The sequence below is a fragment of the Grammomys surdaster genome, unplaced genomic scaffold (genome assembly GCF_004785775.1).
Source record: "Grammomys surdaster isolate TR1022 unplaced genomic scaffold, NIH_TR_1.0 97, whole genome shotgun sequence".
Lineage (NCBI taxonomy): Eukaryota > Metazoa > Chordata > Mammalia > Rodentia > Muridae > Grammomys > Grammomys surdaster.
The window spans coordinates 1,784,311-1,806,574 of record NW_021604576.1 but is presented as its reverse complement, the minus strand read 5'-3'; the positions used below and the strand labels follow the sequence as shown (position 1 = coordinate 1,806,574).

At 36.1% G+C, this 22,264-nt stretch overlaps 1 pseudogene; it reads right to left on the bottom strand.

The window, feature by feature from the left end:
• Positions 1-620: 620 nt before the first annotated feature.
• The window catches only part of LOC114631564, a 57,238-nt pseudogene continuing 35,594 nt past the window's right edge, over positions 621-22,264 (bottom strand).

The window sequence follows — 22,264 nt, the reverse complement described above, 5'->3', positions numbered from 1 at the left end:
ACCTAAGCTTAACATTACATATTTAAACAATAGTCAAACTGACAAGATTGCCAACAACCATGCACAACTAGAAAACATCCTTAATTTACACTAAACCAGAAATGTATTACCATTGATGCAGTAATAGCTTTCATCACTAAATACTGAAAATAAAATTGAAATATTTCTGTAGAAGATTCATCTGGCAATGTTAACTTCACAGCAGGCTGACACTACTCACTCACAATTCAACACAATGGGAAGCAGCTCCATGCTGGTGTTAAGAACAATCTCATCCTAGCACTACTCAGTCACAGGGCTCACCTCAGATTACGTTTCGTTTAAAGCAAAGTGCATACAGAGATTACAACAATTTTAAAGACAAAAAAGAGAAGGAAAGAAAGAAAGAAAGAAAGAAAAGAAAAAAAAGGAAGAAAGGTCCTATATTTTGTGGTCCTAACAACAAACTCAAAAATCTGACAAATGGGGGCTCCAATGAGCTGTTTTATAAATACTTTAGATTAGGCACAGTAATACAGAAAGTCGAGTTCGTTTGAAATCTTCAAAAAAAAAAAAAGTTCCTGTTATTCCTAAATGGTGCTTGCTATGGTTTAGGATTTCTGTTAAATGCGTGCGTTGAATTACTTGTTATCCAAGCGTAGCAGGTGCTCCTCACCATTTATCGTCAAGGACTTTAACTGTCCATCTTCTTCAACTTCTTCTTTCTTGATCGTTCTCCACAATTCTCTTCGTAGTGATTTTTTAGCCATTAACTATCTTAGTTGAAGTTGATATTGATTTGAAGTTGCCCATTCCACTGCCGCCAAATGATGCTGAAGAGAAAGAAGTGAGACCTCCGTGACCTAGTGACCCGAATGGAGTAAAGCCTGTATCAAAGGCAGGAAATCTACTTCCAAAGGAAGGAAATCCACTGAAGGCAGAGAAAAAGGAGCCGGCACCTCGGCTTTGACTTCCTCGGGGACCTCTTCGGTTTCCAAAAAAGTCATCAAATGGGTCTTCAAAGAAGTCAAATGAAAATGGGTCCCTTCCACCAAAAAATTCCCTGAAGACATCATCTGGGTTCCGGAATGTGAAGCCAAACTCAAATGGACTGTCAAAATGACTTCCACCTCCTCCTCTATCACCATTTAATCCTTCTTTGCCGTATTTGTCATAGATGTCCCGCTTTTTAGCATCCGATAACACTTCATAGGCCTCAGCTACTTGTTTGAATTTCCGCTCTGCTTCTTCTTTATTCTCAGGATTTTTGTCCGGGTGCCATTTAAGTGCTAGTTTTCGATATGCCTTTTTAATGTCCTCAGGTAAGGCATGTCTCTGCACGTCCAGCACTTCATAGTAAATCCACCATGCTTTAACAGACTGTTGGAACAAATCCGAGGACCCGGCGGCCAGCGAGGGTGGGGGGAAGTTAGGCGGCCGGTCTTCTCGCAGCTCTGGCACAGCTGCGCTGGTGGCGGTGGCGACATCCCAGTATTTTCTTATGATACTTTCATTCACAGAAAAGCCCTAATGTAACCTTTAAAATGTTACTATAAGCAATTAATGAGTTTATCAATATTATGGGTTATAAGAAAACTCACAAGTGTACAGTTCCAAAAAAATAAAAAATTAATGTTTGAAACATACTGTTAAAACCAAACAAATTTAAAGCCTAAAGAGCAAGCCACAACAGAAACTGACTGGAAATTTAAAATGTGGGAATTAACAGAGAGTTACTGTTATAAATATGCTAACAGAGTTAAAGTATGGATGTAATGTGGTAAATGTAGAGTCTGAAAACAACCCAAACAGAAGCCTTACAGAGCACTACAGTGAAAACTGACGTCATGTAACATATTGTGAGATAAAAGATCAATTACTTTAAGGACATACTTCCTTACATAAATGAGAAAAACAGGGTGAAAATGATACATGCCATAGTATCAAGTACCCTAATACTGAGTAATGAAAATTGCAATAGTGAGTTTGGACAGAAAAAAATGAATGAACAGAAAAATAGTTCCAGAAATGTATATTACAGACTACAATGTACTTAAAACCTTAAAGTGTATAGATGAAGCATTACAAAAAGGAAAATGCAAATATGAATGACAACAGGCTTCAAATCCTGACTAACCATAACAAGTCAAGATGTCTTTCGTTCTAAAAGAAACAATGATCTCGGCCACTTCCATACCTCATGCATTTTTTGAAAGTCTTTTCTGATATTTTTCCAAACTTACATATAATCAGATAAAACATGCCCAGATATTTGTTTTCATAACTACTAAGCTGACAACCAAATTAACAGCTATGATGTCCATCAGCACAAGAATTGGTAAAGAAAATGATGGAGCTTGTAGAAACAGGGATATTTTTGACCATAAAGATAAATTGAGGTATATCATTTGCTGGAAAAGAGATATAACTAGAAATCACTGTATTAAGCAAATTCGTTCAGTCTCAGAAAAGCAATTATCATGTGATCTCTCATCTAAAAATCCTTGTCTTCATAGATCCATAAATTATATATGTACAAACATCGAAGTAGAAATAAAACCATGTAGGTAAAAGAGGCAGGGATGGAAGGGAGAAGATAGCAGGTTATTGGGGAATGTGCCCCACGTGCATCGTATACTTGTGAGAAAGTCACCTTCTGTAAGCCTATGTAATAAAATTTAAAACATGAAAAAGAAAATATCTCTTGTTAAAGGAGAATGAAATCAAGTAGAATATCAGAGACACACAGGTTAAATGGAGCAATCATAAATATTATGGACATATACAAATTCAAATTTTATTTTCTTACTATCAAATTTCCATTCTGATTTCAAAATTCTCCTACAGAAGAAACACCTTCAGTTATATACATAAAACATAGTGCTTGACACACACACTAAACAAAAGAACTGGAATGGCAATATCAGTGTGAGACAAAGTAGATCTGGAACAGACAACATTACATGGGCTAGAAGTCATGCTATATAGTTAGTAAAGTTTCTATTCCTTGAGAAAAAACAATAATTTTAAACATTCATGTTCTTACCAGGTGAGTTTCAAGATACTTGAAATAAAACCTGTAAAATTGAAGTCAGAAACAGACAAATCTGCAAGTATAGTTGGTACATTAACAACCTTTTATCAGTAATTACTGTAACAGGAAGACAGAAAAATCAATAGAGACATAAAAAGCCTCAACAGCACTATTAACTAGAGTGACCTAGTTGGCATCCTATAGACTTTTTAATTGCAAAGAGTTGATGTTATAGAAAGTATGTTCAGTAGCAACAACATTATTAACCTAAAGATCAACAACAAAAAACTCTGGAAACTTCCTATACATTTGCAAATTAAATAACATATTTCTAAATAACATGTGAATCCAACAGTGAAAATTATTAAGAACTGACAAAATTTATGGAAAATAATTTTTGTCAGATCCATGTATCACTGTGTTTAGAAAGAAGTTTGGCTGTTTGGAATTAAACATTTCAAAACAATAGTTTATTGCTACCCAAGGAAATAGAAAACTATGAGTGTAATACAAACATACAAAAGCAACAAGACACTAAGATTAATCATACAAAATTATTGAAATTAAAAAACAATTCTGTGATTGGACTACTCAAGCCTCAGACTAAAACTACTCAAGGCTCAGAATGACAAAGTAAAGGAGAAAGGGAGGATATTATCATAAAGGGAAATGAAAAGGAAGATATCACCTCAAAGACTAAAATATTGAAAAAGATAATACAATGTTATAAACTCCATTATGAAAGCAAATAGTTAAATGACACAGGTGTAATTTGAGAAGAAATATATAGCCTGCTTGCTTCATTTCTTTTAGTGCTCAGCCTACTGGCTCTTCGACTGTTCTAAATGAAGCTAGTTTCTTTTTGAAAGAAGAAGAAAGAAGAGAAGGAGAAGCAGGAAGAGGGGAAGAGAAAAAAGAGAAAGAGATGAAGGTGAGGAGAATGGATCCAAATATGGAATACTGCTGTCTATTAAGTGAATTGACTGTGTATTTGAAACCTTTCCCAAGGAGAAAACAGTCTATCCAGAGGGCATGATAACTGAGTTCCGTCAGACAATTAGAAGGGAAAACAAAAGCACTATATAAACTCTTCCAGATAATAGAGAGGAAGGATACCTGTCATATAAGATCTGCCTTACCTCAGTACAAAACCCACCCAAAGCATCCCAGTAAAAGGGAACTGTATTAAAAATGCATTAGCTCAGATTCCTTGTATGAAGAGATGAGTTTCATAATGACACTTTTGCTCCTATGTATCATATACTTTGACCATATTTACTATCTCCCATGTCTTCCTCCTTCCTACTCATTTTGGCAAAATATGCAACATTTGCTAGAGTCTATTTATTTTGCTTTAGATATGGAATCTGCTGAACAAAATTCCTCATGAACAGAGATATAAAGACATTTTTAAAATGTCACAAAGCTAAGTCTAAGCAATAACTCTAGCATCATGTGTTATTTCCAGGAATATAAGCCAGTTGAACAACAAACATTACATGATGTAATCCTCTAAATCTATAACTAATGAACAAACTACATCTTACCTCAATAGTTACAGAAAATGTTGTATGAAAAGAGTCTGTAAGATGACTGATTTCATTTAAAAGAAGAAATAAAGGTCAATAGTAAGATAATACAAGCAGGCAAAAGATTTGAATAGATATTTCACAAGAAAATCATGTAAATAAACAAAAATTATATCAAGAGACAGTAAACATAATTATTTATTATGGAGATGAAAATTAATAACATAATTCCTACTAGAATGTTTACAAATTACAAAATAGTCTGACAGGAAAGGAATAGCAATGTACTACTGCTGATTGTGAAAAAATATCTGGACAATTCTGGAAAACAATTTGGAAAGAGCTTGGTAATACCTGTTACATAACCACGAACTCACTTCCAAATATACATCTACGAGAGATGAAAATGCATATTACAAAAAGGAATCAGTGTTTTTCATGGGGTCTATATTCAAATGTTTGTAGGTACTCTGTACTAACTAAATGTTGAAAATAACTATGTGTCAGTAGAAAAATACTCAATAAAAGAAAAACTAGTAGGCCACTTGAGGTATAATAATACCATAAGCACTGTTCATAAATTCAAAGATATTTACAGCTGATAACCACAGCAAGAATAAGTAACAACATCATGTTAAGCAGAAGCCACCACATGCACATTCTATTTAATGTGACCCACATCTAATTATGTTAGAAATCTTAGAAAGAAATGAATGGTATAATGATAGATCTCATATCAGTAATATCAGTAATTTCAAAGAAAATAAATAATTGAGGTATGAACCACATAAAGACGCAAAGAAGCAAGACTAATGGTATGTCCATGCTTGCTGCTAATGGTGGATACACAAGCATCTGCCTGTGTTTGCCCGCATTGAGCCATATACCTAGACTGTGTGAAAGTGGTTGGGTAAAAATTATATTTAACATTTATCACAAATATATTTTGCAATGCTTAGGGAGATGAATTTTGTCCTTAAGATGCTTGGTGCCCCAGCATGTGTATATGACTTCAATCTCACTGAATCCATATTAAAAAATATTTCAGTAGTGTCTGTGCAATCCCACTACTATCTGGTATGGACAGGAAGATCATTGGAACTCACTGCCCAACTAGCTTCACCTTACTTTGAGTCCCAAGCTTCAGGAAGAGACCCTGTCTCAACCAGCAAGATTGATGGCTGAGAAATAATACCCAAGGGTGACCTCTGAGCATGAAATACATGCACACACCCAGGTAGGTACACATAACCAGTACCCTAGAAATGAGCACTTACTCATACAGGAACATGTACACAGACATAGGCATAAACAGATGCACACACAAACTCTAAAAATTAAACAAATGAACAAGTAAAATACTGAAAACAAAAGAAAACTCTCACTGGCTCACAAAATATGAAAAAAAATGGGAAGGTATGTCATAAAAATTACAATATTGCTCAAATATCTTAGGATTTACTTATTTATTATAGTTTTCCTCACTATGCTACAATGTGAAAGATGGGTGGAATTGAGTGAGACAGAATCCAAATTCTAACATCTATTGTGATCTTTAGAGGACCAGATGATGCTATAATTTTTATGTACTTAGGAGGGAGAGGCCTGGATCAAAATAAACACAAAATTCATAAAGTTTTTAGAAATATGGCTGTTTTAATTACCCAAGTCCTCAAAACTCTAATACAAGCATATCAGTCATGTGGTCTGAGATTTCCTGGACAGCACAAGGTCAGAGGATTGCATTAGATTGTCATCTCAGAGCATTTCTGGGTGCTTGGGTGCCACTCACAATGATTGACATTGGTTCCAGTGCTTTGTCCATGGTCTCACTCTCCTAGTTCTAACTTATTTGTACAATTGTTTTTGTAAAATTGAGGCAAGTTATAACCAGGTGTTTATAGAAATTTGGATTTATAGGACAGAATTTATTATATGTTTAGGAAGGACAGAAATGTGGTTTTATAATACAACACAGTATAGATTAGTTAAAGCCAAACAAATAAAAAAGGGGACTGCAAGTCAGACAGATCAAACAGTTTATGATGCCCATGCCTACAGGTAAGAGAACACAGTCATGATTGTACCATTTGAAACACGTAAACTCTAGACATCTCTGTTAATATTTAAAATGAGTAGGTGTTTTATTACCCTGAACTATGAGTTATGTTGTTTTTCTGGTATTTCACAAATGAGGGAATAGAGATATTCTGAAACCTTTGTTTTATTTCAGAAAGTAGTATATTAATTCAAGTTTACTGAACAGAGCAGAATTGTTTCACAAAATGGATTAAATTCAAATAGAATAAAGGTATAATGGGCTTCCTAAAGTTGGCAATTTATTCTTTCTGCAATACTGCTTTAAATTCTATAAATAAAAATCCAATACATTCTGTGTATCATATGAAAGTCATTCAACATAAAATGAAAAAGGAAGAGAGGAAGAGAAAAGGAGATTTGGATGGAAGAAGAGAAGTGAATGGAAATTTATTTCTCTTGGGTTATCACAGATCCAGTGGGCCTGGAACCTGAGGATAAAAAGAACATGTATGAGAGCAGTCTTCTACATACATGTAGTGTAGTGACCTACATGACAACCAGGGCCATAGACCAGGTTACCATGACATGATTTACCTCTCATTTGACTTCAAGACTCGTTACCAGTTATTTGTATCACTTGGCGGGGGGGAGACCTTAGTGAATGGCTTCAAATCATAATGTTTCTACAGAGGCAAAGACAGAATGAGCCATCTGTCAATTCAGTGTTTATCATGTTCTGTCAAGAATCAATGGGCTGCTTACTAAAAAGTTCTTCTTTCACCCAGCTAGCAAGGATAGAGAAGAGGAAGCACCACAAGAACTTGATCTTTCCTCCCTACTTGCTTCAGAAAGAGGCTAGTGAGAAAAGCCATCTGTAGTGTGTGGCTGATCCTGATGTAACTCAGGACTTGGACAAGCTTAACAGAAATGTTGTGTCTATGTTTCAGAAAATGCAGATGGTCAGAAATCATAAGATAAGCCCTCTTTCTAAATCTACCATTGTTTCTAGAAGACTCCACAAGTGTGAGCTCCACAGTTATTATCCCTGGATGATGTCTCGTGTAGAGTGCCAGAGATAGTCAGAAGAAATCTATGAGGTAGCCCACCATTCATACCTCCCTATCTTCTCTCTACCATTGTGGAGACCATAAGCAGCCTCTAGATATTTGGCTCCACAGCTATGGAGGAGTTGAACAACAGTTCCAGGAGGAACAGAGCTGAACTAGACCTTGGTTCCACAGACTTGACTCTAATTTTTGAACAAGCAATTTTTGACTGTCTAAAAAGCACAGTTTTCCTAAAGAGCTACTTTATCTAAATTAAACATAACAACAGTCTGGCAATTAATTGGGCATTCAAATTATATTCTACAAGGACGATTGCTGTGAAATTTATCCTCCTACCTTTCTGCTGGCAATTAGGGATTAACAAGCAGCCAAGACAGAAAATAAATTTAATTTGGATTCACCAGTCATTTTTCCTTAACTCTAGTTTATTTGTTCTACCTGGCAGCCAAGGCCCCTAATTGCTGAAATATTCATTTTGCAAGAGGTCTCAGAAGCTTTTCCAGTGTTACAGCAAGAGAAGGTCTTGGAAATGTACACAGTGACATTTTGTTAGCAGGGCTTTTCAGAGAAACTTAGACTCAAACACTATCTATGGAGGAACATAATACTGAGGTGCTAATGAGGAGACTGGGACAATAACACCCAAGAATGTGACATGCAGGATAATGAGCAAATAACTTGTTATCCAGGCTGCACTGACAATGAATTTCTGTCTTGTATATGTGTCATATGCCCTTCTCTGCATATAAATTCTGGGGATGCCAGGGGCTTTCGAGAGGCATGGACAAGGGAGGGACGCTGGAGAGTCAGGACAAAAGGATAGATGATCCCTCACTAGGAAATATTTAAACATGATTATACAAGAGAAGAAAGCAAATGAAGCATACATTGAAAATGTCTTAATTGGCGAGATGGATATTTTGAGGAAATTAACATGTAGACTCATGTTCAGAGCAGTAGTGGTCATGAGTACTGAAATATCAAAACTGTGTACAGGTGAACTGATGAATGGCTAAACAGAGAGAAATGTGATAGAACTGGTGTTAGGTACTAAAGCTATCAAGTTTATACAGACAAAATGCAGTAGTGGTTATCAGTGACTAGGAGGAGACAGAAATGATATATTGTTTAAAGGGTATGTAGTTTTGACTTGGGGTTGTGAGAGTTCTAGAAAAGAGTGGTGACAATGACTAAGTATTAATGTGGAGTTAGAATTGTACACTTAGGGCTAGAGAAGTATGAATGTGATTAAGATAGCAGGCTGGTCTTCCAGAGGTCCAGGTTATAGTCGTTAACACTCATACTGGGAGGTTCACAACTACTTGTAAATGTAGCTGCAGAGCATCCAATGTAGTTTTCTGGCTTCCTTGGATGGACACACAGACAGACAGATAGGCAGACAGGCAGACAGGCAGACAGACAAACAGATAGAGAAACTCACACACTTCCACATAAAGATTTCTAAAAATTATATCTTAAGAACCAGGAATGTATACTCAAAATGTCTGAAATCTTAAATTGTAGATTATGTATACTGTACTAAAGTAAAGAAGAAGTCAAATGAACATTGTAAGAGCATCCTCAGAGTTATCCTAAAAGCTGAACAAAATTAGAATCCTTTATGAGTTACTCTAACTTTCTAGAAAAATGATACTGTTAAAATGTAATCAACCAAAGTAGATTCTGTCTTTGACGATAAAAACAGCAACAACAACAACAAGAACAGCAACAACAACAACAACAACAACAACAACAAAAACAGAAGAAAAAATAAGTTCTTGATCTCTGTACTAACAAAGAGAGCCATTTGACTGATTAACTAAAGTCTTAATCCATTCTAGGATTGGGGTTAGGATATGGTTTTTGTAAGACAAATAAAATCTTTTTTTATCATTTCTACTGCTGCTTTTCATTAAGTTTCCAATCAATTACATGCCTTTTGAAGAGGTAGTCCACTCGTAATTCCTAGGACAGGATTTCAAATATTTGAGCTCTGCCACCTTGTAAGATGGGTTTATTAGTCTGTGGACAATGGACACATTGACCTGCAGCTCTGTATATAAAATTCAGCAGTTTTGGACATTGCGGGGCATTTCAGAACTTGTAGTTATGATGTTATGTACAGAAAGAGGGATAACTTGGTTTCTGTCACTCTTCCATTCCTTTTCTATCAAACCATCTTTCATAAAACACACTCCTTGTCATGTTCTGCAATATAAAACTAAGTGTCACTTTTCAATTCTTATTAGGATTTCCCAATCAATTTCTAACATCAAAAAATCTCTCTGCCCCACTTACTCTTTTTTTAAATTTCTCACCTGAGGAAAGATCTCTATTGCCTAAACTTGCTAATTGTTCTTTCTCTCCCTATGCAATTATTTAATATTTAAGTTGGCAGGTATATTTAACTCTAAAATTATTAGGGATACAGAATGGTCTTATGGTGACAATTAAGACTTACAGGATAGAATACTATCCATCACTTTAAAGTTCATTCCATTCTTCTATGTGTTTGATGGTAGACTTAGGAATATTGAAGATCCTAAGGTCCAAACAAAGGAACTATTTTGACATGCATAAATCAAAGAGATAAAGGGATACAAACAATTTTCATTGGATTCTACTATAATAATAGTATCAGGATCAGTGAACATAGTTCCTAAGAATGTCCAGGAAGGAGTCTGTCAGTCTTGAACACTGTAGGCATCCTGTTTGTGCTGACCAGTTTCAGACACTAGAAAATTAACACTCACACATAGTCAGAGAATGCTCTACTTCGACAACTTTGATGAAGGCAGAGATGTATCATTGCACAAGGGGCTAAGAATAAATCATTATTCAGTGCTCAGCTCTAAATAAAATATTTATATCTTTCCCTCAAAGTCTCTGGGAACACTTTGGAAGATGAAACAGAAAGAATTTTAGAGTCAGAAGCTAGGGAAAGGACTTCTAAATGCTGTCTTCTGGGCAACATACAACTCTTACAATCAAGAAATCTGAATAAATAAAGATGTCTGCACTATGCTTACACAAGAGTGACGACAAAACTGTCAGGAAAAAATAGATGGCCTCAGGATGCCCTTCCCTCACTGCTGAACTGTCTCCCACAGATAGTTTCCAGGAACAGGTAAATTGGTACCTTCACATGTGTGCCTGCTATACTCTACTGAGCTCCAAAAGAAAGTCTCAACTCACTGGTCATGCAAATGGCAATAATTAAATTAAATGTATCACACAACCAAACCAAGTCATGAATCTGGAAAAGGGCCAGGTAAGTTGGGAAGGAGGGGCTAGATAATTAAGGAGGAAAGAAATGAAAATGAGCAGAGATGGTAACCAAAATGCCTTATATATGTGTGAAATTATCAAAGAAATAACTTAATATAAATGTTGACTCCTCATGGAAATAAGAGATGCTTGCTAAGGAGAAGCACCAGAATAACCTCCACATGCAGATGACAGATAATGAATAGTATGATGTACTAATTTACCTCCTCTGCCTTCAATGATTAATTTCAAGAAAAGTAAAACAAATTGTAAGTATTTTCTTTTAAAAACTATTAGGCAAATTTGTAACATTTATAGTGTGCAACCTTTTTCAAAATGTGCATCTGAAGGGCAGAATAAAATTCAATGGTGTTGAAGTTATTCAGACTTTATGAAAAAATTCACAATGACTTAGAAAAGTAAGTACTGCAGGAGTTGGACAAAGATCCACAGAGTTATAGACCAGAACTATACTAGAAGTATTCTAGGGAAAGAGTAGTATATGAGCCAAGATAATATACACATGCACATGGATAGAGACATTTGTATGTAATTCTGAAACTAACAAATGTCTCAGAGGGCTTTGCTAATATTTTAAGAACACAAAGAAAGGAGAATCCATTCAGTATTAAAAAATAATTATCTGTTGTGTGTTGGCTAACTTTATGTCAACCTGACACAAGCTAGAATCACCAAAAAGGGAGGAGACTCAATTTAGAAAAGGCCTTCATAAGATCTGGCTGTAAGGTATATTCTTAATAGAATAGAAAGGTTGGTGGACCCAACCTATTGTGGATGGTACTATCCTGGGCTGGTAGCTGTGACTTCTATAAGAAAGCAGGCCAAGCAAGTCAAAGAGAGCAAACCAGTAAGCAGCACCCCTCCATGGCCCCTGTATCAGTGCCTGCCTCCCGAGTCTTGCCCTGTTTGAGTTCCTGTCCTGGCATCCTTCAATGATGGATCACAACGTGGAAGCCAAATAAACCCTTTCTTTCTCAACCTTGCTTTTTTCTTGGTAATGGCTCTCCATCACAGCAATAGAAACCCTAAGATCCAGTCAGCATGCCAGTGAGTATCTGTAACATGATGCTAAAGCAGAGGCAATTTATTGCCTCATTGTTTGGGTGGTCCTGGTAGTTGTTCTATCCTAATAGACTGTATCTGACCATCTGACCAATTCTATCATGAGTCTGGTTTTGGCCACCAAAACCATCTGCGGCAATAATGCCCCTCTAGCTAATATGCTTTCGCACAACTTCTAATATGAGTCAAAACAGATAGGAGAAAGGATACTGTGATTCAAAATTCCACTATTTCAGATTTTTTTTTCTATTTTTATCCTTTCCATTTTTGATGAGAGAGAAGAATGCAAGGAAGTATTTTTTATCACCAAGTAGATGAATAAAATTTAGAACCAAGGTATCATGAGTTGAAAAAGAATAGAAATTCTCTTTTACAGCTAAATCATGAGGGACACAGAATTTAATTTTAGAGTATCATTATTCATCTGGCGGAGCCCAATATATAATTATTTCTTAAGCATACAGTACACATACCTGTTTGTAAAGAAAGATATTCGTCATTTGAATGCATCATTTCCATACCAATTTCCTATGTATTACAGGAATTAATTTTTTTAAAAAAATTCTGTCAAATACTTCAACAATTACATACAACTGATTATCAATTTTTCATTAAACACAGCAAAATTACCATGTCTTTTAACAAGAAAATGTATTTCAGTTACAAATGCTAAAAATTTTAGTCTCTACTCTGGTGAAATGAGAATGGAAACCTGACTGGAAAGGCCAAAGCCAGTCACAGAGGGTGACTACTGACACGGGGTACATATTTATGGACTTGTTGTTCTTGAGGTAAGTACTCTCCTGACAGACAGTGCTAAATCTAATCAATCATCCCTTAAATACAAGGTAGTGTAGATTCACCTCACTCCTTCATTAGCATTCATTAGCAATTAATCAACACAGCAGGAGTCTCCGGAAAGTTCAACAATCCATAAGGCACATTTTCCATTAAAGATGAGCAAACAAGGGAAGAGAGCAGAAGACAGGAGATGGATGGTGTCAGTTCTGTAGGAGAAAAGGAACATTTAGTCATCAAAAACCAAAATTCAACAGAATTTGGTTATCCAGCCTAAGACTTAAACTTTTGATTAACAAGCAGTAGCTTGTGTGACTGTATCACCGTTGTCATCGGCAGATTTAGGCTCCCATCAGCCTACTGAGTACATTTGTTCCACTTCAAGTAAGCCTTCTGTGTTGTCATTATATCTTCAAAAGGAACGGGAAGACGCTGCCTCCAATTTTTTGCAATTGTGGGCAATAGCTTAATTCAGTCCTTAACTGTGTTCTTACAGGGAGTTGAGGGTTATAATGGAAGCCTATTTCCCTGCAGGATGAAAAGGAGTCCTGCTGTGGAGTATAATACTCTGAACCCATGGCTGAGAGCTGTATTGTGCTCACTGAAGTGCTCCTGTTCAAAATGAGAGAAATAGGGAGGGGTGTCCTTGGCTGGTCAGAGCATCAGCATAGGATCAGGAAGAGGGAGACATCTGCCTACATAACCTCATGAAATTCCTCTGAGTTCTGAGTCAGCCTCACCTTAGTTCTTCCATCAAGAATAGAATGCCAGGAACTAATACTTAAGGGTGAAAAAAAGAAAAAGTCTTCTTATGCACATGATTTTTTGGTTTGCCTTCATAATTCCAAATTACCATCTGATTCTTAAAAGAAATTCAAGTTACTATATTCACATGAGAAAAATACAAAAGCAGATAGTTTCTAAGCTTCAAAATAATATTAGAAAAATCAGACAGATTTTTCTAATGTGCTATGAACTAGTAGTTGCCGAAGCCAGCCTGAAATAACAGAAATATCAAACTGCTGAATTATTACTGATGTACAGTAACTGTAGAAACAGGAGGGTATGATTGTCACACAGTGACAAATAGTAGTCACTTGGTCCATATATGTTGAAATCTCTGACTCAGACCATTTACTGAATCCATTTTCCCCCACACAAATACCTCAAACTTTAGCGTAATCCAAACACTCCGTCTCAGTAAACTTATCTCAGTAAGTGAGAGCACCCAGTTGCTACCAACAAGCTTGCTTTATTTTGGGGGTAGTAAATGGCCCAGAAAGATTCTGGTCTCGTATTACAGTAGAAAGAAAGGCTTAGATCTTTTTTTCTTTTCACTTTATAGAAATTTTTACAAATGTCACAGTTTGTTGAATTGGTCCAGTCTGGTTCTCTGTGGTTGTAATTCAAACTAAGAGTGAAGTAGCTCTCAGCCCAGCATGGTTCATCATTGAGGTTTCAAAATAGACTTCTGTACACTTCTCTACCATCCACCACTGTTTTTGTTGGGTAGTTATGGATATTTTATGAAAGTTGCCTGTATTCGGGATTTATTTTGAAGAAAAGTAATCTTTTCAAAAAATTGGTTCCAGAATTTCTTTAATTTTCTTTTCAAATATCATTCAAAAATTATTCATTTAGGGGTTCAAGTTCCTTTTTTACTGCACATTACAGAAGTGAACAGTTATCTCAGAGATGTTTTGTCTTACTCTGCTGCCATATTTTTCCCAACAGTCCACGCTGAAAAGTAATAATACAGTGTATATAAGAAACTGAAGTAGCTGATAAAAGCATTAAATTAGAGACATGTTAAGATATCACTCGGGTCACTAAAGACTCTATAGTGCTCCACTTAAGTCCAGAAGCAACTCAGACCTTCCTCGACAGGGTCTCTGACTGCAGCCATTGGCAGTGACTGACAGGTTCACATCAAGAGGCATCAAAGCTTCATACATTTTTAAACAACCCAAATGATCCTAATGGAGAATTTAAAACAATTTGGGAATTCAATATTAGAAAAAATGCATTCAAATGCAAGATCAGACAAACATATTAGCCAATACTCAAAGTATTAATGGACCCGAGGACTAAATCTGTCCAGCTGAAGATAATTTATAAGGTCTGCTGGACACCAGGGATGGTCTTCATAGAGGGGGCAGGGATGACTCATTCAGGAAATGGGAATGAAAGAAGATGGGGAGAGGTCAGCGACAAAGGAACAGACATGGACAGACGTGACTGGTTTTCTACTTTCTGTATAGCAGACAGACTAACTTATGTGTCATGCCATGTTAGAGTCTATCAAGAGAGATAAATTAGTATACACAATTGCATAGTCCTAAGGCTAATTCTTTTTAAATGCACATGGTCACCAAACTCACAGGAATGTGACAATAGTCTGCCAAATGACTCCAGAGATAAATATTTCCAAAATGAGAAGAGAGATGCCCCCTTCCTTCATGTCAATGAATCGTAAGAGCCAAAAGTCATATTCTCAGATCAGTATGATTTGAGGAACTTAATAGCTACTACCTCATATATGTTTCTCTTTCCTCATATATAATGCAAAGCTAATAACATTACTACTAAAACACTAGATCTTAGTGTTTCTGTAAGGCCTACATCATTCGGTTTTTCTAAAGTGCTCACGAGAGCTGGGCACATAGTGAGTATTCTCCCTTATTGCCTCTACCACTGCTGGTTAAAGAATCAAGGCTTGGAGTTTCTCAAGTGAAATATAATAATGACATTTCAGAAAAAATGATCAGAAGATTTAGAAAATCATTTAAAATCATTAAATCAAAAATTTACTTTCATCTCTTCAAATTGTTAACACTCATTTCTTAGTAAATATGTGGAAACCATTCCTTTTTTTTAAAGCCTCATTCATGCTTTCTGTGAGGGAAATAAGAAGAAATTAAAAAATATTGAAGTGAGACTATAACTCCCATCCTGGTAGAAATTCCACCCTTCTGGAATTTTTTTTATTGGCTTCTTTGTGAAAGTGTTTGAGCAAGTGGCCAGATAATGTGAGGGAGACAAGGACATGTGTCCTCACTGTCTGGCTTCTGTGACTTTGGAGGAGATAGACAACTTCCTTCTGAATTAATTTCTTAAGATATGTTTTAGTGAAATCTATGTTGTTATGTGTATATTACTATCATAGATACTGACCTAAGATTCATTACAATATTAGGTATCACAGTTACAGACCTGGGATTCATTACAGTGTTGTTAACTTAGTACGGTTGCCAGAAAGAAACTAGGCGAAGAGCACAAGAGACAAAGTAGTTGTGTATTTTTGTTTGATGAACAAATGACTTCTACTGTGTCAATAGCTCTCAATATATTAAAATGTATGCCTTGGGTTTGTCAAAGTTATGGGCCTCAGCCAATTCCCCATTCCAACTTTTCAGGGTGCTTAATAAGTTCTCAACCAAACTTTGCCAGACAGTAGCATTCTGTTTGAAACATTGATAAAACAGGTGCCATGTGAAACAGAGATTATGCCAGAATAAATTTTCCGATATTGTTGCATTTAGTATAAAGTTGAGTTTGCAATAGACTATATTATATGGAGATTTCTGGACCATAGACTGAGGCTCAAGAGTAAGGAATTTTCAATCCATTCATAACCAGCAGAAGAAAGCAATGTCTTCATATTGTCCCATTGCTTTGGAAAATGCCCTACATGACACTGAGATATTATGCAAAGGGGTTCATTTTGCAAAAGTGGGAGCCCTGAAAATTCAAGCAATTTCATCTTTTACTCAAAGACAGACACACACACAGAGTTATGAGTTCAAGAGTGATAAAACAAGATTTAAAAAGAGATTCACCATCAGAAAATATGTCACAGCTGGTGTTATATTCAATTGTGCTAGGCACACAGATACCTATCCAAAAGAAGTATAGAACTTACTGCCACAGAGCTACAGGTGGGAGAATTTGAGGCACATAGTAGGTATAGAGAAATCATAAGATACAGCAGAGACAGAGGTCCAGACAATCAAAGCATCCATTGGAAGCTTCCAACCTACTCAGTCTTCAAATACTTCACTGCTACCCAGAGATCCTGGATATGCCCCAAACAGAATGTGACTAGTCCAAGATCTTCAGGAAGAAGATTGTTAGGGTTGATAACCTATTTATGTAAAAATTAGGGGATAGCTAAGAGGTCCCATTCTGTAGAAAAACCAGCAGCCTCGGCTTAATTTCTTATTTTGACCTTTAGGTATATGACAATTGATGAAGATCCTCCTTCTGTTTTTTTTTAAATTATTTATCTAGAACAATTTTTGCCTGTCAAAGATTATTCACATCTAACTCAAACTAAGAGGAAAATTCATGATGAAAAATAACCACAGTTTAAGTTAGGATTTACGTTTTGTTTGTGAATCTGCACAAAAATGTGTGAGTTAAATGGTTTTTGATTTACAAAGTAGCAAAATAAAAATGAAAATAATTTTGATCATTAATGACTTTGATATGACGTGATATACTATCATGAGAAATGCACATCCGGGCAGCTGAGAGTATTGGTGAGAATATTGGAATTCTGAAATGGACAGCATAGAGTTTAGTTTTGTCTCATGAATGAAAAAAGAAAAAAAAAACTTGGTTAAGCATGAATTGAAGAGTATCATGGCTGTTACAAAACATTTTTTTTTTTTTGGATTTTAATAAAAAGAGGCTGAGACAAATGAGTGTTACTTGAAGCCATACAACTATTTTTACATAATCCTGTCTCAAATAAAAACAGAGCTGTTTAACTTTAGGTTAGAGAATTCAGGAACAACTCCGGATGCACAAGGCATGCAACAGTAACTGGGGAAGGTTATACCCTAAACAGCACCATAGCAAGGGATGGCTTTTCTCAAATTTAGAAACAAAATTAATCCTGACACAGTCAGAAAGTAGCTCAAAACCAAAATAGGGAGCAATTTTGTCACATGGCCATCTGATAATTATTTGTATGTATGCACTTTGAAGAATAGGATATATAAGAGGGTGTAAAGGCAGTTACAATTATATCTATTAAGTGAACGTTTTAGATAAAAAAAATGCTCTCTACAACTTGTAGGTCATGACTCAATATATGAAATTCAATTTATTCAGAATTATCACTTAGCACATTTTCCTGTTGTCATTTATTACTATGTTTGTGTATATTGCATGTAAAATGGCCTCAGTAAAGTATACTAGATAAGCTTTCGAAATAAGATTGTCTAAATTGCAAGACTCATTTCTAGCGTATTTATTGAATGTTAAAAATTAGCACTTAGGCAGGAAATGAAATTCACATTCTCACCTCATAGAAGCGTCCTTGCTAATGACATTATTTCTCCAAATGCTTCTTACAAGTAATCATTTTAGCCACATCCTATCTTGCTGTTCCCTGTAGACTCCAACTGCATCTCTTCTCTGTATTCCATACTTAGCTTGACGAACGTTTCCCATCTTTTTTATAGGAACCTTCATGTACTCACATACTCCTGCCTACTCAATATTGGCACCAGGACCAAAACAAAAGAGGATAATGGAGGAGCAAATAAAAACAAAGTAAAAATGTGTGTGTGTGTGTGTGTGTGTATGTCTGTGTGTGTTACTTAAGAATGGCACCTCAGATTGTATAAGCACATGCACACACACACACACACACACACACACACATTCTTGTATTCCAGGTACCTATTTGAATGTGTACTCACACACTTGAACATGTACATTACATATAAAATAAGATAACCTAGAGAGGCCTCCTCTCCAGATGACTATGTTCAGACACAAGAAGAGCAAATCATTATGAACCGGAGAATGGGCCTTCAAAAAACTTCAGATCCGCAAGCATATTTGTCTTGACTTTTCAGATTTATGAATGATGAAGAAAATATAAAGTGCGTTTACTCTCAAGGTATTTCACTCTTACTGTATTTCTATGCAAATGTGCTTATCTTTTATGCATATTTTATCCATTTCTCAATGAGTTGTTTACTGTGATCTCCAAGTTTGAAATTTAGGGCTTAAGTCCTGTATTAAATCACCACGGTAGACAACTTTCTGTTATCTCATAGTTTGTTTGAAAGGCCACGTATAGTAGTTTCTTCATTTCATATTGCAAACAACAACAAAACTTTAAAACCCCAATTTTAAAGGAATTCTTCTGTTGTATGTACTTAGACCCTGTGACGATTGCCATGTGTTTCCAACTATGTCAATTCCAGCTTTCTAGTTTGCTAGAAGTTGCATGAAAATTTAAATTGTGTCATTCCTTGAAACCACTCTACAAATAAATACCAGCCACGTATATTGCTCAGAAGTAAGGGAAAACACACAGCAATATTAGAGTTTTCCATTGCCATCATCAGTTAGATAAAATTCCATTAGTTTTTGGTCTCTTTCCTCTAAAGTCCAATTAGGATAAATCTTACTCCTTATGAAAAACCTGGAGCCAATTATGATTATTTGGGGCATGCATGCTAATGATTCTCAGATGAGATTAGGAGTCCCAAGGCTTTTGACTTTCAAGATATGCTGCCAAAAGAAGTTTAGAAGTGGGTAATAAGTGTGAAAGTGTCTAATCCTCTCTGCAGCCCTTGTGGCTGCTCTTTGACATCCTGTCTCTCAACTAATGACGCCAGTCAGTCCAACAAAATAGGTTGCAGCATGCCTTCAGGTCCAAGTATCTCGTATTGCCCAGAGATCTTGGCTTTTCCCTTGGAAAGGTTATGATGGATTTCCTCATTTATTTTATTTTACTTTTCTAAGGAATTATCAATTACCCATTCGGTGATAATACAGCAAATAAACAGGTGGGTGAAGCCAGGCATAAAAAATGAAAAATGTCAGTTTCAAATATATCTGGGCTGACTATAGCTCCATATACATTCCCACACAAAGAAATCTTAAGAAAATTGACACTAGTTAGAGTAAAAAAGCCATTTTGCAGGAAACTCTGGGAATGGTGAGAGGAAAAATGTGGAGGTTCTTGATTTTTGAGTGGATCTGCGAAGCACTCTGTAACAGTCACTGAGGCTAGTAGCATAAGTAGGCCAGAGACTAGATAGAAAGCCTTATTTAGAGGATTCTCAGTTTAATTTGATTGAAATACTGGTCAGTGTTATTTATCATTGTATTTTGCTTGGAAATTTACTCAAACATTTGTAACACCGAAGTTCTGTTCTCCAGAGATTCAAATAAAATCCAGTCCCAGTCCTTACCTGCCTGGCGATCTGATAGGATGAACGACAAGTGGACAAATTGTAATACTGTGTGTGAACAACCTCCTGACACTCAGGGGCCCCACCCTATAAAAGTCCAAAGAAATTCCATTTCTTTTGAAGATCAATTCCTATAAAAGATGTTGTGCATCTTATTTTCTTAGAGGGCTTCAGGTAGTAAATACATTTCAGTTTTCTTTTTTTATGCTTATACTGCAATACTAATTCATTAGAAGATCATAGACCTATAAAGAAATGGGCCTGCATTGCAGGTCATTCTTCACATAGGCTTGCTTTCTTAATAAACTCTATTATTTTCTGCTGTTAGGACTTTAAGAATCCCATGAGTCTCACTTCATTCAGTCCAAATATCTCTGGCAGAGCATGGCTGACAGTGTATGCTTATCCTTTGAGAATCCTTTTTACAAAGTCCTCAAGCTATTGTTTTTCATCTTCCTAAGCATTCTAAATGTCATTGTTCCTATGACTGCAAAGTACTTTCCTTCAACTCATGTTAGACTTCCATTATTGAGTTACTCCTGGGTCCTCTTGCTTCTCAATTCTGTCAGAGAATGTCTCTTTGCCTGACTCTTGGCATGGTCGCTCCTGAATCATGCATCATTTCTTACCATATATTGAGATGTTACTTGATTCGAAACTCTTTACAGACCTCTAATCCCCAAATAGTCCTTTAAGTCAAGAATTAGCTCTATTGTATTTTAGAGATAGTTAAACAAGGGCTCATTGAGGTGAACAGATTTACTCAAGATTTCAGAGCTACTAAATGAAAGAGCAGGATTTAGTTCTAAGTCCTCTTTGCTCCTAAATCATATATAATTATCCAGGAGATTATAAGCAAGTTTGTTTTCTTTCTAGAGAGAGCCATTCTGAATAAACCAGAAGGTACAGCTCATGGTTGTCTTCTGACTGAAGCTACTGATGTAGCATGCTTTCTGTGGAAAAGGACACAGGTCATGAAGTGGTGGTGCACTGTGGGCATGCCAATTGCCTGAGGCAAACTTTGCTCCATCGTCCTTCTTATATGATGAAAGAAGCTTGAATTTTATCTTGTATTAAAAATATTCATATCATTAGACTCTTTTGTAGCTTGGGAGCTATGAATAGACGACTGTTGGGTACTATCATTTTTTGATGGCAAATGACAACAGCATGTTTTCTTCTTTCACATATTGACCATGTCATTGTCTTTCTATCTAGAATGAAATTTCAAAGAAATTTCCAATGTGATATCAATGCTCTGACTGTCCATGTTAGACCTTCAAACTTTCTCAATAGATGGCAGTAAGAAAGTAGAGAAAACTGGGATAGAATTGATTTTTGATCAGAAATATAAACCTGGTACTCTCTTCTTCCCTTTCTTTTTTCTTTCCTTTCTAGCTTGGTCAACCCATGAAGCCTAAACTTAAATACAATTCATGAATCTCTCGTTTTAGCCTCCTAAATGCTGGCAACATAGGCAAGTACCACCATGCTCAACTTGGAATGGATTCGTTTAAAAAAAGGAAGTCACATCCTCATTTAAAATAAGGAATTAGTAATATTTATATTATATTCATCTCCCAGTTACAGGGGTCTTGATCCTAGTTTTACCTTGATAACTTTATTTATTGTATAAAGTAGAAAGAATCACTCAAAAATAGTCTCTATAGGCTGGGAGGCTGAGATTTAGGGTTGAAACAAATATGACTGGCAAAAATTATAAATAAAAAGTCAAGAAAAATGATTCCTGATGATAGTCTTCTACACGCATAGATCAGTGCCTAGTCCAACTGTCATCAGAGAACCATTGTCCAGCAACTGATGGGAGCAGATGCAGAGACCCACAGCCAAACACTAGGTAGAGCCAGGGGAACCCCAGAGAAGAAGAAGGAGGATTCTAGGAATTAGAGGAGTCAAGGATACCATGAGAACTAGCCCCACAAAGCCCAAAAGGTAACAATCAAGCCCTTGTATGTGTTTAAGCTAAGTTCTCTGAATACACATTACGGTTTTATAGCTTAGTGTTCTTGTGAGACTCCTAATAGTGGAGTGAGAGTATCTCTGACATGTTAGTCTGTGCTTGGGACCCTTTTCTTCCTACTGGATCACCTTGTCTGTCCAGACTTGATATGAGGGTTTGTAATTTGTTATACCATGTTTGGTTGATTTCCCTGGGAGTCCTACCATCCCTCACTACTCACTCTCTCTCTCTCTCTCTCTCTCTCTCTCTCTCTCTCTCTCTCTCTC